The sequence below is a fragment of the Lemur catta genome, chromosome X, assembly GCF_020740605.2.
Source record: "Lemur catta isolate mLemCat1 chromosome X, mLemCat1.pri, whole genome shotgun sequence".
Lineage (NCBI taxonomy): Eukaryota > Metazoa > Chordata > Mammalia > Primates > Lemuridae > Lemur > Lemur catta.
The window spans coordinates 10649955-10664146 of NC_059155.1; positions in this window are offsets into that span (position 1 = coordinate 10649955).

Sequence of the window (14192 nt, forward strand, 5' to 3'; positions counted from 1 at the left end):
AGCCAGGACATGCAAATTGTACCTATATCTAGCATCTAAAACTAAAGTGTACCTGATTCCACACTAATAATGAATTATGAGTTTATCTTTACAGGTAACAGAACAGGAGACAAGACAGAATCAGACATTCTTCCACCTATCCAGGGACATCTACATAACTGATGCCTCCTGCACTCCCTTTTCCCCTTCTAATAATCCCCTTATTTTATGTAAAATGTAGAATGTAACCATGTTTCCTCATCAGCCTCACCCTTCCCACCCCCCACTCCACCTTTTTCCTTCTCTCTGTATGGCTTTAAAATGCAGAAGGTTCTAATTTCCCCTTCGAAAAAACAGCCACAGCTTGTCCACAGTTAGTGTTTTTCCAGGGTGCGTCCTCAAAATCTTGGTTTAATAAACCTCAATTGAGTGTGACTCTCATTTCTACCACTTATTATTTAACAGTGTGTGTGTAGCATGTTGTTTCTAGACATACATTGTCAACAGTAGTCTGTAGATTACCAGGGCTAGGGTGATCCACCAATGGACACACAGTAGACATCTAGTAGACATGATGACACTAGAAACTTCTCAGGTAAGAAAGGGGCACAGCAACAAGGTAGGGGTTAAAGTTGGAGGTAATCTGTGGCTAGCAGTAAGGAGATCTGATTGTCTACTGGGTATTATCCAAATGGTGTTACCTAGTCTGGGAATGGTTTTGTTCCATGTTCTGGATGTCAGGGGCAGGTCCAAGTTTATTCCACAGTGCCTTTAACAGAGCAAAGTACATGGGTGGCAGATAAGGGCAGCTTTCTCCCCAGATAGTAGTGATAAAGAGCTTAGCTTACCCTGGATTATGAATGGACACAGCCTGGGGTTAGTTTCAGAGTCATTGATCCACATCAGGTCCTTATCAAGACCTTATCAAGAGGGAAGTGTCTAAGCTTTGGGTTTTCAATGAGGGGAAAAAGGAAACGTGAAAGCGTCAGACTAATGTTCCTTTTCTGTAGGTGGCAATGTCTGGGCTCCCATGTCCATGAAAACTGGTAACTGTGTTATGTCTGGTGTAGGTGTGTACAGCGGCAGAGGTCACATCTCCGTTAGTAATCCCATCATTTGTTACGAGTTTAAACAGTAACAGTGGTATTGTTATGCCATATGTGCACAATAATCAAGAGTATGGGAAGTGTTTTTGATCGCTCCTGAGAACACTGTCCTCTAAGCACTCTCAGTAGCCCTTGTTTTAAAAGCCTGTTATATTTTTCTATGATACCTGCTGTAAGATGATAGTGTAGGTGGAAAACTCAAACATTGTTATTTGGTAATGCCCATTGTTGTGTTTGCTTTGTGGGAACCTTGATCTGATAATATAACTTGTAGCACTCCCAAAGGCTGTAAAAGCTATTTTTTAACCCCTCAATAACACTACTAATAGCAGAGGTTGGTGCCTTGCCTGTGTAAGTTAACAAACAGAAGGCTTGTGTAGGTATTCACCATTATTAAGGCATATTTAATGGTTCCTGTTGCTGTAGGGAGAGGCCCAATGAAATCAATTTGTCAGTTGTTATGAGGTCCATCTCCTCTGTAAGTCTCCCCTTCCATGCGGTAGGCCCGGTGTCAAGATTTCTGTCGATGTGGTACAGTCCCTAATAGCTTTGTGTAAATATGTCTATGCTGGGTTGATTCCTATAGTAACAATCCATTTTTGTAACCCCACTAAGCCCAAATGCTCTGACCCCTCAAATGCCTACAAATAGACAGGCTCATCTCAAAGTTCTGGGGATTCTCACTCCTTCAAGAGGCTTACCTACTTCGATGGTTTAGTTACTTTGTTGGCTTTGGCATTGTATCATGCCTCCTCCATGCCTTGTTTGGTACAAACTGAGGTATAGTGCACCAAGATGGGTAGAGCAGGAACCAATGTGGTGATTTTTTCCCCCACATCTCTTTACTTTGTGTTTTTTAATACTGATTTTGCCAAAGTCTTAACTAAGTAATTGGCCACCAGCCAGGAGTGATAAAAATATGAACCTTAGGAAAATGTTTGTCGAGGACATACTCTATTGCCAGGAATAAATATTGCATGTAGCTCAGCTCATTGGGCACTTTGGTCCATCCCCCCAAATTGGAGTGTTTGAGTAAGGGTGATAGTCTGAGGCCATTCATATTTTGCTCCTTCATACCCTGTGCTCATTCCATAAGTAAAGAGAGACCATTACTTTTCTTTTTTGAGAGTGCTGACCATCCTCCCGCTGGTCCCCACTGACTAAGAGCTGGAAGTGTTTCTGGAGATTTTGTCAAGTTAACCTCATTGCCAGGGTATATGGCTATTTCCTCATGGAGTTGTGACACTCCAGTAGGGCTGAGTTTAACTCAATCTAGTAGATACTATTTCCATTTTAATAAAGAGGCCCCTGTTGTTAGTCCAATTTTATGGGGAGCTTTTTCCATGACCCAGGACATAATAGGAATCTCAGTCCATGAAGTAACTGGCTCTGCCCCAGTAAGGGCGTCAGTGTCAATAAATGCCCAGTATGTCTCCAGGGGTTGCCTCTCTAGGAGCAAATATCTCTGGACTGAGTCTGGGAGTCGCTTATACCAAAAACTCATGGGTAAGGCATTTACCTGTCCATTTGGTCCAGAGGCTCCAGGAAGTAAATTTTGGGATGGCAGAACTCATTAATAGTGGCTTTAAGCACCGGTCATACCTGGGAATTGAAAGGTAGGAATCAGTACCCATTTTTTAACTAAGTCAGCTATGATAGGCCATAATCCTTAAGTGCTTTGCCTTAGCCAGTACTGTGGCATATTTGCCTCCTGCACTGGCAGAGAAAGATGAACTGGTTCCCATTGGCTAGAGCCTACAAGTAACATAAAGCCTTAGTCATGTTCCCTGTTATCTGCCAACTGAGGAGATCCATTCCAATAATGGGAAAAGGGACAGTCTCAGGGAGAACTAGGACAAAAGCATCTTTTAGCAAAAGTGGAACAATTTTAATAGTTAAGCAGATAACTACTCCTTAGTCCTCCTCCCAAACTGTTTACCTCCTTGACAATCACCTCCCTTTAAAGTGTGAGTAACCCCCCTGGGACTAGGGATATTTCAGCACTTGTGTCCATCAGAGCCAGCCAGTGTTTATTTTTTGGAACCCAAACAATAGTTAATGGGGTATAAGGGTTATTGTCTGCCAGAAACTGCTCACTTCAAGCCTATTGGATCCTATGTAGGTGTGGGTCCCTGCCACTGGCAGAGATCAGGGACAGGCATGGAAGGTAGGGCTATCTCTGAAGGAGAAGCCTTCCCAGATTGTACTCTAACTCTACTAAGTATTATAATTACTCCATGTATTTACCAGAAATCATATAATTTGAGACCCCTCTTTTTCTCTCAGGTCCAGTATAACCTCTCTTATTTATCTTGGGGTTCACACTTAAACAGGGATCCTGGATGTAGGTAGTTTGGCTTAGGAAGGAGGCAGCCTCACTGTTGATAATAATTTTGATTTAGGCCAGGTGGGGTATTGTTTGTAGATTTAACAGGCAACACTTGATTCTCTTTGTCTTTCACAAGTTTCTGTTAAACCCAGGGAAGCTGTGTCCTCTTGAATTGTTTTAGTATTAGCCATCATTGCTAGTAAAGAGGACTTAGACTTGTCAAAAGCCCCTCCTGAGAAACAACTGGGTGGACTCAGGATTCAATTCAGCCTCCTCTGGGCTTGCCAAGTCACCATGCTGCATGCCATCTGTTGCCTGATAAACCCATTCCAACATCCTCAGCTAACAGGAAGCTAATGTTTTCCATTGACAGTCTTCCCAGGGCTGTTAGGAGGCCTAACATAGGGTGGAAAGCATTCCAAGCCATAAAGATCCACATCAACAAGGTATGTCTGCATTGGGGTCCAAAGGCTCCTCTGGGGGTTATTCCCACCTTCCCCACTAGTTGTGTGGTATCCTTTAGCAGGGACACCATTTTTCCATCCCATATTATAGCAGTCAATTGTTTAATTTCAGCCTCTATTAGGTAGAGATCGCTCCCCAGCAGATACATGCGATATAGCCAGGCAGCCCTTTTTTTAGTTTGGTTCTTGGGCTAGGTCCTTAAGAAGAGACTGGGTCTTAGGGCAAGAGAAATGTGTTTCCTCATCCAATTAAGAACCAGCCTCACCTCCCTGGCTTTCACCTTTTGTCTTTTCTGTCTTTACAGCTCTGTGAGTGGTTACCTAGAAAGCAGAGGGTAAATTATCCTCATCGGTATCATGGTGGTATTCTGCTGCCTTTTCTTCTAGAGGGCACCAGTCCTTTTCCCAGAGCCCTCCTCTCTGTCTTGTCTCCCCCAGGAGTTTGGGCTCTACCTTTTTTTCCAGCAGCATCCTAGTGAGAACCTGCCATGAGCAAACCCCAGCATGCATCTTGTGGTTTGGAGCATCTATTCAGTAGGACACTCACTTCCTTCAGAGTCCTGGGAGGGGCAGGAATATAAATTTCCTTGCATTCAGTCACTTTAAGTAATGCTTTAGCCAGCTCAGCTGAAGGATTAGTGTCCCAGTATCCTTCAAGGGAGGAACTAGAATGACGCCTTCTGCAATAGCAGATCAAAATAAGACAGCAGCAGAGCCATGCTAGCTGTCTATGAAGGTGTTTCCCCCAACTGTGCTTAAGAGACCAGCCTCGGCCTGACATCTCTCTTGAGGCCCACAGGTCTTACAATCTCCCGTACCTGCCCAGTGGGGATCCCAGGTAGGCAGGTTTACTTCCTTCCTCAGGGTGCTCAGTGCCTTTCACCCCAAAAGTCAGTTTCAATGACATGAGCTCTCCCAAATGCTGGTGCTGCTGCTTGGTTAGGCTAATGAGGCACAGGTGGAGGCTATGACAAACGTAGACTATAATATAGCACGAAGTAATGCCATGCCAAACCAGAGCCTTTCCAAATTTTGAGTCCAAACCACTTAAGGTTGTCTAGGATAATTCTGTTAATTGATTGTCCTGCTGACTGGATGGACCCTATATAGATTTCCTGACCAGCACCAAAATCCTCCCTTTTCCTCATCATCACTTTTAGTGGGTTCAAGGAATTTGGGGGCTGATCAAGGAAAAAGATGTGGCCCCAAGGTGGCAATAGCATACAATGAGCTTTATTTAGATGACACTTTCACAGGTTTCCATGAAAGGGACGTCCCTCACAACAGGAGACCTTTGAGAGACACCACCCAGAAAGGGAAGAAGGCAAGAGAATTCCCAGGGAAGAGTGGGATCAGAGAGGGGACCTGTGTGTCTTGGTGACATTATTTAGCAGCATTATGGGGAGTCTCTGGGTCAGAGAGTGCCAAAGAACAGCAGCGACTTGGGTTCTTTTATAGCTATACGGTTTATCTTATCTATGGATAGCAGATGCTGGGAGCAGTTTTGTGGAGTATGCAAAACAGGCAGTCTCAATGGCCAAAAATCTGCTTATTTGGGCTATATTTAAAACAACTGAATGTGTAAAAGTTGAGTTTGGTGCCAGCTGGTTTTTGAGCTAATTGGATCCCAGCCTGCTGTGAAGACGTAAAAAACACAGGGCCAATACACAGAGACTACCTTTGGCTCATTTATGTAACACTGCCCATGTTGGAGAGTAAATGTGTGTTAATATGAGTATAGTTGTGTGAGTAAGTAAATGTTTGTGAATGGTCATGTGTATGACTCAGTGTGACCATGTCTATTGATATTAGCATGTTTGTGTGTGTGCGTGAATTTGTAAGCATGCTTTATTTGTAGTGATATTTTTAATATGTGAGGATATTGGAGAGACTTTGCAAGCATGTGTGTGAGTATGAGTGTGAGAATCAATTTGTAATCGTGTGCATGGATATGTGTGTGAATGAATGTATAAATGTGTTTGAGCATGTTAAAGTGTGAAAATATTAGTGTAAGTGAATGTACAAGCATGGGGATATGAGTGTATATGAGCATATCTATGTGTGAATGAATATGTGAGGTTCATGGTGAGTGTGAACATATTTGTGAGAAAATATATGTTGTTTGTAAGTGTGTTAATGTGTGTGGGTTAGGAAATGTGTATGAGTTTGTGAGCATGTTCATATGAGTGAATATATGAGAAAGTTTGAGTGAATGCATGCATAAATGTTTGCATGAGTGAATGACTGAGTGAATGTGTGTCTGTGTGTGAGTAAATCTGTGAGCATGTTCATGTGAGTCTATGAAAGTATATGTTAATGTAAGTCAGTGAATGTGTGAGCATGTTCATGTATGTAAGCATGTTTTTGTGTTTCAGGGAATTTGTGAGCATTTTCGTATGTGAGCATGTATGTATCATTAAACAGTAAATACATTTGTAATATTTGAACATGTTAATGTGTGAGTATTACTGGATTATAAATATATGCAAATGACTTATGTGGGGGGGTCTATGTAAGTATATTTGTAAGCATGATTATATGTGTGAATATGTTAAATTCTAGTATGCTCACATTTGAGTGATTGTATGTGTTGATGTGCGTGAGTAAATATGTGAGCATATTTGGGTATGTGAATGAACATTGTCATATATGTGAGTGTAAATTTGGGTATATCTGTGTTTCACTGAATGTGTTTGTGTGAGTATATGTGTGTCGATGAGTAAATTTGTAAGCAAGTTCATGGGATTTAGTAGGTGTGTGTGTAAATGTCTGTCTCTCCTTGTAAGTGAATAAGTGAGCCAGATCATGTATGAAACTATGTTAATATGAGTATATTTGTGTGTTCATGTTTATGAGTAAATTTATGATCATGTGTGTGGATGTTAGCATGTTTGTGTATATGTAAGTCAGTGTGTAAGTATGTTCATTTGTGTGAACTTGTTAATGTGCGACTGCATTTATGTTAGTATATGAGAATGTGCCTGTGAGTTTGTGACTGTTATCTATGTGTGTCAATGTGTTAACATTTGTGTTCAAGTGAATATGTGAGCATGTTGCTGTTTATAAGCATGTTAATGTGCATATATAAGTGAATGTGAGTGTGTGCTTGTGAGCATATAAGTGTTTTATCAGCATATTCATGTATGAGTGAATATGTAAGCATTTTTGTGAGAGTGAATATATGAACATGAGTATAATCATATGAGTGCTTCTATATTTGTGAGTATAGTCACGTGTGTGCATGGATGTGTAAGCATGTTTCATGAGTAAATGTGAAGGCATGTGAGTGTGAGCCTGTGTTGTGTGTGGGTAAATTTTTGAGCATGTTCGTGTGAGTGAAAGTGTTTTAATGTTAATGAATTTCTGAGTGTGTGTATTTAACAATTTCTTGTGTGTCAGTGAATTTTTAAGTGTATTCATGTGAGTATATGTGTGAGTGTAGTCATTGTGTTTGTATATGTGAGCATGTTAACCATGTGAGTGAATTTGTGAGCATGTACAAATGATGATATGTGAGGGTGTCTGTGTGACTGAATGTGTGAGTATATGAGCATCTTAAGGTTGGGTGTGCTCATGCATATGAGTTAATATGTGACATTATGTATACGAGGCATATTTCAGTGTGAGTGGATGAATGAGCATGTTAATTTGAGTATATCTGTGTGTTTGAGTGAAGGTGTGTGTTTGTGTGAGTATATGTGTGTTTATATATCTGTGGATAAACCTGTGAGCATGTTTGTGAGTGAATTGTCACTGTGCATGTATGTAAACATGCCTGTGACGGTGAATCGAGCCTGTTCACTTGTGACAGTGTTAAAGTGAGTTTACGTGTGTGCTTAAGTGAATTTTTATGTGTATTCATGTGTATGAGTGAATTTGTGAGCATGTGCATAGATGTTAGCATGTTCATGTGTGAGTGTTAAGCATATTCATTTGTGTAAGCTTGATGATGTGTGAGTATATTTCTGAGTATGTGTGTGCATGTGATTGTGTATCTGTATGGATGTTGATTATGTTCTTGTGTGAGTGCATTAATGAGTGTACATATAAGTCCGTGAGTAGGTTCATTGTGTATGGATGTGATGTTTGTGTGCAAGTGACGTGTGAGTATATATGTGTGTGTGCAGTGAGCATGTTAATGTGTTTGAATGCATGTATAAGCATAACTGTGTGTGTTCATATGTGAGTGAATGTATGCATATAGGTGGGTGTATTTGTGTTTGAGTGAATGTGCAAAGATGTTTATGTCTGAGTAAATGAATAAGCATGTCTGTGTGCGTGTTAAAATGTGAGTGTGAATGAATATGGGAGCATGAGGGAGTGAAAGAATGTGTGACCATGTTTGTGTATAACTAAACGTGTGTTTATGTGGGAGTAATGGTGTATGCCTGTGTGTATTCATGTGCAAGTGTGAGTGAATGTGTGAGAATGTAGGTGTATGTGAATTTGTTCATGTGAGTGAGTGTGAATGAATATGATCCTATCTGTGTGTGAATGTGTGATCATGTTTCTGAGTGAGTGTGCACTGATATGTGTCAAAGTTTTAATGTGTTTACATGTGTTTATGACCATATAGACTTTTCACTATGTGAACTTGTTCACAAGTATGAACTTGGTCGTGCATGAGTGATTGTGTGAGTGTATGTTCTTGTTTTTGAATGAATGTGGGAGCATGTCCATGTGTGAGTGTGTTCATGTCTGAGTATAAGTGAATGTTGGGCACATGAACGTGTTTGAATGTGAGTGGGAAAGCATGTACATGGGAGAGTAAATACATAAGAGTGTCTCTATGTAAATGTGTTTATGTGTGAATGTGAGTTTATGTGTGAAAGTAGGAGTGCATGCTTGAGTGAGAATGCATGTTCATATGTATGTGAATCTTTGAGTATGTCCATGTGAGTCAATTTCTGAGCATGTTCATTTCTGGGAGCATAAGCATGTTCAAATGAAATCATATGCATTTTCACGTTTTGAGCATGTGTGTGAATCAATGTGTATGAATGAATTTTAAGCTTATTTTTGTAGATGAATATGTGAGAATGTTCATGTCTGAGTGAATGTGTGTAAGTACGTTCATGTGTATGTTAATGGATGAGCAAGTTTGTGTGTGTGATAATATGAAATTTTAAGTGATGTGTGTATATGTCTGTGAGTGTGTATAGGTTTATGAGTTGATGTGTGAGCATGTTCATATGAGCATGTTAATGTCTTATTGTGTTCATGAGTGCCTGAGCATGTTTGTGTAAATGAATGTGAGTTGTACATTTATGGGAATATTTTCCTTTTTGTGAGTTCATTCATGATGATTTTTGTGTGAGCATGTTAAAATGTAAATATGTTCAGTAAATGAATATGTGAGCATGTACATGTGCAAGTGAACAAGCATATGTGAGTATCTAAATGTGTGTGCATGTTCATATGTTTGAATTAATGCTTGAATGTGTTCATTTGCAAGTGAATATGTGTGTCTGTGTGTGAGCATGTTAGGGTATGTGTATGTTCATGCATGTAAGTGAATCTGTGATTATATTCATCTGTGAGTTAGTATGTGAACAGGCTTGTGTTGTTTTAATGTACAAGTGTGACTGAACGTGTGAGCATGTGTCTGAGTATGATTCTTCCTGGTGAGGTTTTTCTTCAGGCCTCTGTGTTGTCATTATCCACTAGCAGGACTCAAATATGACCATGGATTTTAAAATGTATAGTAAACTATAAGGTGCTATGTACAAATAAACTTTTCTTATTCCCTATTGGTTCAAAGCTGTGTATAATCAGCTATATAGCAAGGCTATTATTCTCTGTGTATTGCATCATGCTCCTGCTATGGAAATATGCATGCCCTCATGATTTAGCCTGCTGGCTTCACTACCAGCTGGCTGCCCAGAAGAGCTGCAAAAAGAAAAATGTGTACTATAAGCCCAATGCTTCAGAAAGCAAAGTGCTATTGGAAATAAGTGTGTGAATGACAACTGAGAAGTAAATGGGTCTCTGTGTTAGGGCACAGCCTACACTCCAGCATTCAGGGCTATTGTGAACAAGCCCTAGCAAAATGCTATATAGTGACAGGGGTTTCTAGAAACACAATTTTTATTATAGCCTTTCAGGCCCCCCACATGCCTTTAGAGTATAGAAGCTGTGTTAAGCAGTTAATAAACTCCAGTGGGGCTAAGCAGCCAGCCTTGTTCCTCTCAATCCCTGGATCAGACTTCTTGTCCTAGACCATTCAGTGCCACTCAATCAACTCCGTCCCCTTCAGTGGAATCTTGGGGACCCTAAAGGGCCAGCACAGAGCCCTGTCCAAGGGCTCCTACCTGAAGAAGCAAGTGAGAACTGAAATGCAGGCCACATAGCCCTCACCAATCCCTGTGTCCTGGCACAGAGAGGCAGCCCAGAGGAAAGAATACTAACTACATCAACTTTATCTACCCAGAGGGGCCGCCTTAAATGCTAGCTACGTGCTAGGATGAGAACTTAGCTAAGGTATGCCCACATCTCTAAGAGGATAATTGAAAGAGACACATCTAGATTAGGTGCCTAAAGGCCATCTTTGGAGTGATAGCTTCAGCTCTCACTGTGTTGCTGTTCTCCCTGATGAGCTCAGGAAGGCAAGTAAAGTGGTGAGGGTAGCCACTTTTCTCCATAGCATCCATCAGAATTTCAGAGCTCAAAGAACAGATGAATGAAGGAATGAATGAAACATTTCACTCTACAGTATCAGGGTGTCTGTGGCATGCCAGGTACTGGCCTAGGTGAATCCCTCAGGGAGCTGCTTTTCACATCATGGTGGCAACCAGTTCTCTTGCCCAGAGAAACAGCTCTGCTAGCTTCCCCATGCTTCTTCTCCTCCTCCTCCTCCTCTTCTCACCACCCCACTCCCCCCTTCTCAAGGAAGTAACAAAGCTCCTATTTGAACCTGACCAGGGCACAGACACTAAGGCCTCTATGTGTAAACTGTGGGGTGGGGGAAGAGGAAGGAATAGGTTAAGCCCTAAAATTCTATTCTACCTCAAACACAGAGGGAAATTTGACTCTGAGTCTAGTGGGAAGACTCACAGGGAGTTCTAAGGGTCCCTAAACCCTGAAGCCCTTGGCCCAGTTTCCCTGAGGCCCTGCTTGATAAAAGGAATTTGGATGGGGGTGGGGTTATGAGTTTTCATGGAATAGATGTGACTGCCTGGATCCTGCTTGCCACTGCTGACCTGACAGACCTGGGGATGGGCTTGGGCTCAACTTGCCTGTGGAGTAGGCAATGGTTCAAATGGGTTTTCAGTATTATTGATGTACTGACTACTATTTATCTGGGCAGTATTTTCCTTCCTAGCTTCACGGTTCTTTACTCTCATCCCCCTTCCTCTTTGTCCTGGCTTCTCTATTCATCTGTGTCCAATGCCTGTTCGCATTCTTCCGCTGTATCTTGCATCCATCGATTAAATGCAATTCAACATGTATTCCAGTCTGTTCACTCCTTGATTCCTAGAGTCTCATTCTCTTTCAGAATAAAGTTATAAATAGCTACCCAGGTCCTCTTTCCTCCCAGCTAAACACCCCTAGCAACGTTAGCCTTGCCTCCACGGTGTTTACTGTTCCCCAGTTCTCCTGGCTGGGCTTCCTCTCTAGAGCATGCTGTAGTTGCTGATCAGGTACAGAGTCTACCTCCAAGGACAAACTCCTCACCCCACTGTGTTCTGCTTTGGTCTCTGCTCCCTCCACCCCTGCTATCCACTCCATTCAGAGGGTACCTGTTTTGCCTACTGACCTCCCCCCCCACACAAACACACACACACACACACACACACACACACACACACACACACACACACACACGCGCCAGACTCAGAGCCTGTAGTGCCCCCTTATGTCTAAAGAAGGTCCTGAGTTGTTCTCGCTCTCACACCTTCATCTACTATTTGGCCAAATCAACCCAAGGACCCACCTTTTCTCATATGCTCCAAGTCTGCATGCCAAAAACAACTTAATGCAAATCCCCCTCACCTGAGGCATCACGTACAAACAAATCAGAGTCTATGTCAAAGACGGTGGTGAGGTGCCTTGAAGATAATGTGGACTGTCCACACTTGAAAATCCCTGAGGTTGGTCCTTGCCCCTGCTCTTAGCCCCTGGCCCTGGATGCCTGCTGAGATGGCAACCGGCCATAAAATAGTGGGGAGAATGTGCTTGGTGTACTTAAATGGTTGTTGGTTAGCCTTTGCGGAGAAACACAAGAATGAGGAAAGGAGGAAATGAAGTAGCTACTTCTTTGACACTCACCATTGTTTAGTCCAATTGATCCAAACTCTACTGTCATGCCAAGGAAAGCTGGCTGTGCCCTAACACTTGAATTCCCATATACCTAGACCTCTTTCCCTCAAGAGTCTTGGCCTCTTCCCTAGGGGCCCTACCTAGAAGAGACACTGCTATCTGTGTAGGGTAAGATTATTGGAAGAGTCTGCCTTCTGCCCTTTCCACCCCAGCTTCCTAGTCCCCAGATAAACATTCACCTTGAAACCTGGGGGCGGCACCTTATACCCTCACACTCTGGAGGTAGTAATGGAACAAAGGGAAAGCAACAGTCAAGTGACCCACCTATAAATCCAGGGCCCAGGGCAATGGCCTCGGTTTTCAAGGAGGAGTAATTCAGGAGCAAGATGGCCAAGGCCTGATCTGGGGAGATCAATGGAGAGATAAGGACAGAGTTAGCAGTTTCCAGAAAACGTGGTAGGAGGTAAAAGCTTAGGGACAAAGGGGGAAGTGTCTGGGGTCTGGGTAGACAAAGTAGACTGGACAGAGATTCATGAGGTAGACTATCAGAGAAGACCATGTGCTCAGTTTTGAACAAACCGTATAGGGTGAGTGCCCAGGGTGCAAAGAATGTGTGCTCAGGTGCCCTCGCCATAGAGCATGACAGATCGAACAGAAACCCCACCTTGAGAGGCACAGCCCTCTGTAGCCTGCACACCTATTTCTGTGGGTAATGCTTCTCCAACCATACAAGGGGGTACACTCTGGGCTTCGTGCCATCACAAAAGAGTGTAGAGAGAGAGAGCAGAAGGCCTCCTGTACATGAAAGCAGAGAAATGAGAGAAATTCCAGGGGCAGAGCAAAGGCCTGGAGACTGGAGGCCCCAGAGCGCTCCATTGTAGGTCTCTGCAGGCTCAGGAAGGTGGAATCTGGAGAGGCAGAAGTTGGCTCTCTCCCAACCTCCCTAGGAAGCGAAGTAGACACTTCTTTCTCTCATCAACATGGTAAATATGAGGTGACCAAAACAAGGGTACAGGGTGATGGGCAACACACAAAACACAGACATGAGAGACACCTGTTTGAGTTAGGATTTTAGCCCACTTCCAGGACATGGGTGTTTGTATGTTTGTGTGTGCTTGTGTGTAGACACTTTACTTCCTAGGGAGGCACTTCTATTCCCTAGAAGTCTCAGTCATCACCAGGATTTACAATGCTGTGAAGGTATCAAGGGGTCAATTATGGTGCAGGGCCTAAATAATCTCTGAATGTGTTTATCAGTCAGCAATTTACATATAGATCACACAGAAATATGCAAATCTGAGAGAGAGAGAGAGAGAGAGAGAGTGAGTGAGTCTTCACTAAAAGTCTCATGTGGGACTGTGGAAACCGCAGGGCTTTCTCCTAGAACCTTGCTCAACTACCTTTCCCCCTCCTGGATACATATTCATTTCTGGTTTGCCATGTAAAAACTTAGTATCAATTATGTTCATCAACATTTCATTTTGCAATATTACGAATGTGTGTGCACTGGGAGGTGCAGAGCCTGGGAAGTGCTACTGGTGGGCTGGTTTGCTGTGTCTCAGCTCTTTTTGACATAACACAAAGGTCTCAAGCGTCTAGAAGTGCCTTACCTCCAAAATTTGGTGTTACATGGACATAATATCATGTCAGCATGCTGTCAAAAATTTTTTGAACCACAGCCTCGCCTGCAAAGCTTTTGCTGAAACAGAGAAGTCACTGGTTATCAGTAAATGCTAATTTGTTTCTCCGAGAACAGCAGAGAAAAAACAGCCAGCCACCAACTTTCCTAGGCTTTCCCGTCTCCTGCACACATGCAGGTCCAGCCATAGGTGTATACACTCTTCCCACCCCTCCTCTTTTCCCAAGGGGAGTCCCAGAAACACAGCAGTGAGGAAGACTCCATCTTCCCTCCCCAGCTTTTATCCAGAGGGTGGGCACAAAGACTCTATGATACCAAGCAGGATGCGGTGGTAGGGGGAATGCATTCTGAAAAGAGAAGAGGGAAGAAGTAGGCATCTGGGAGCCCTCAAAAAACGCATTATTTCAACCCCCTAA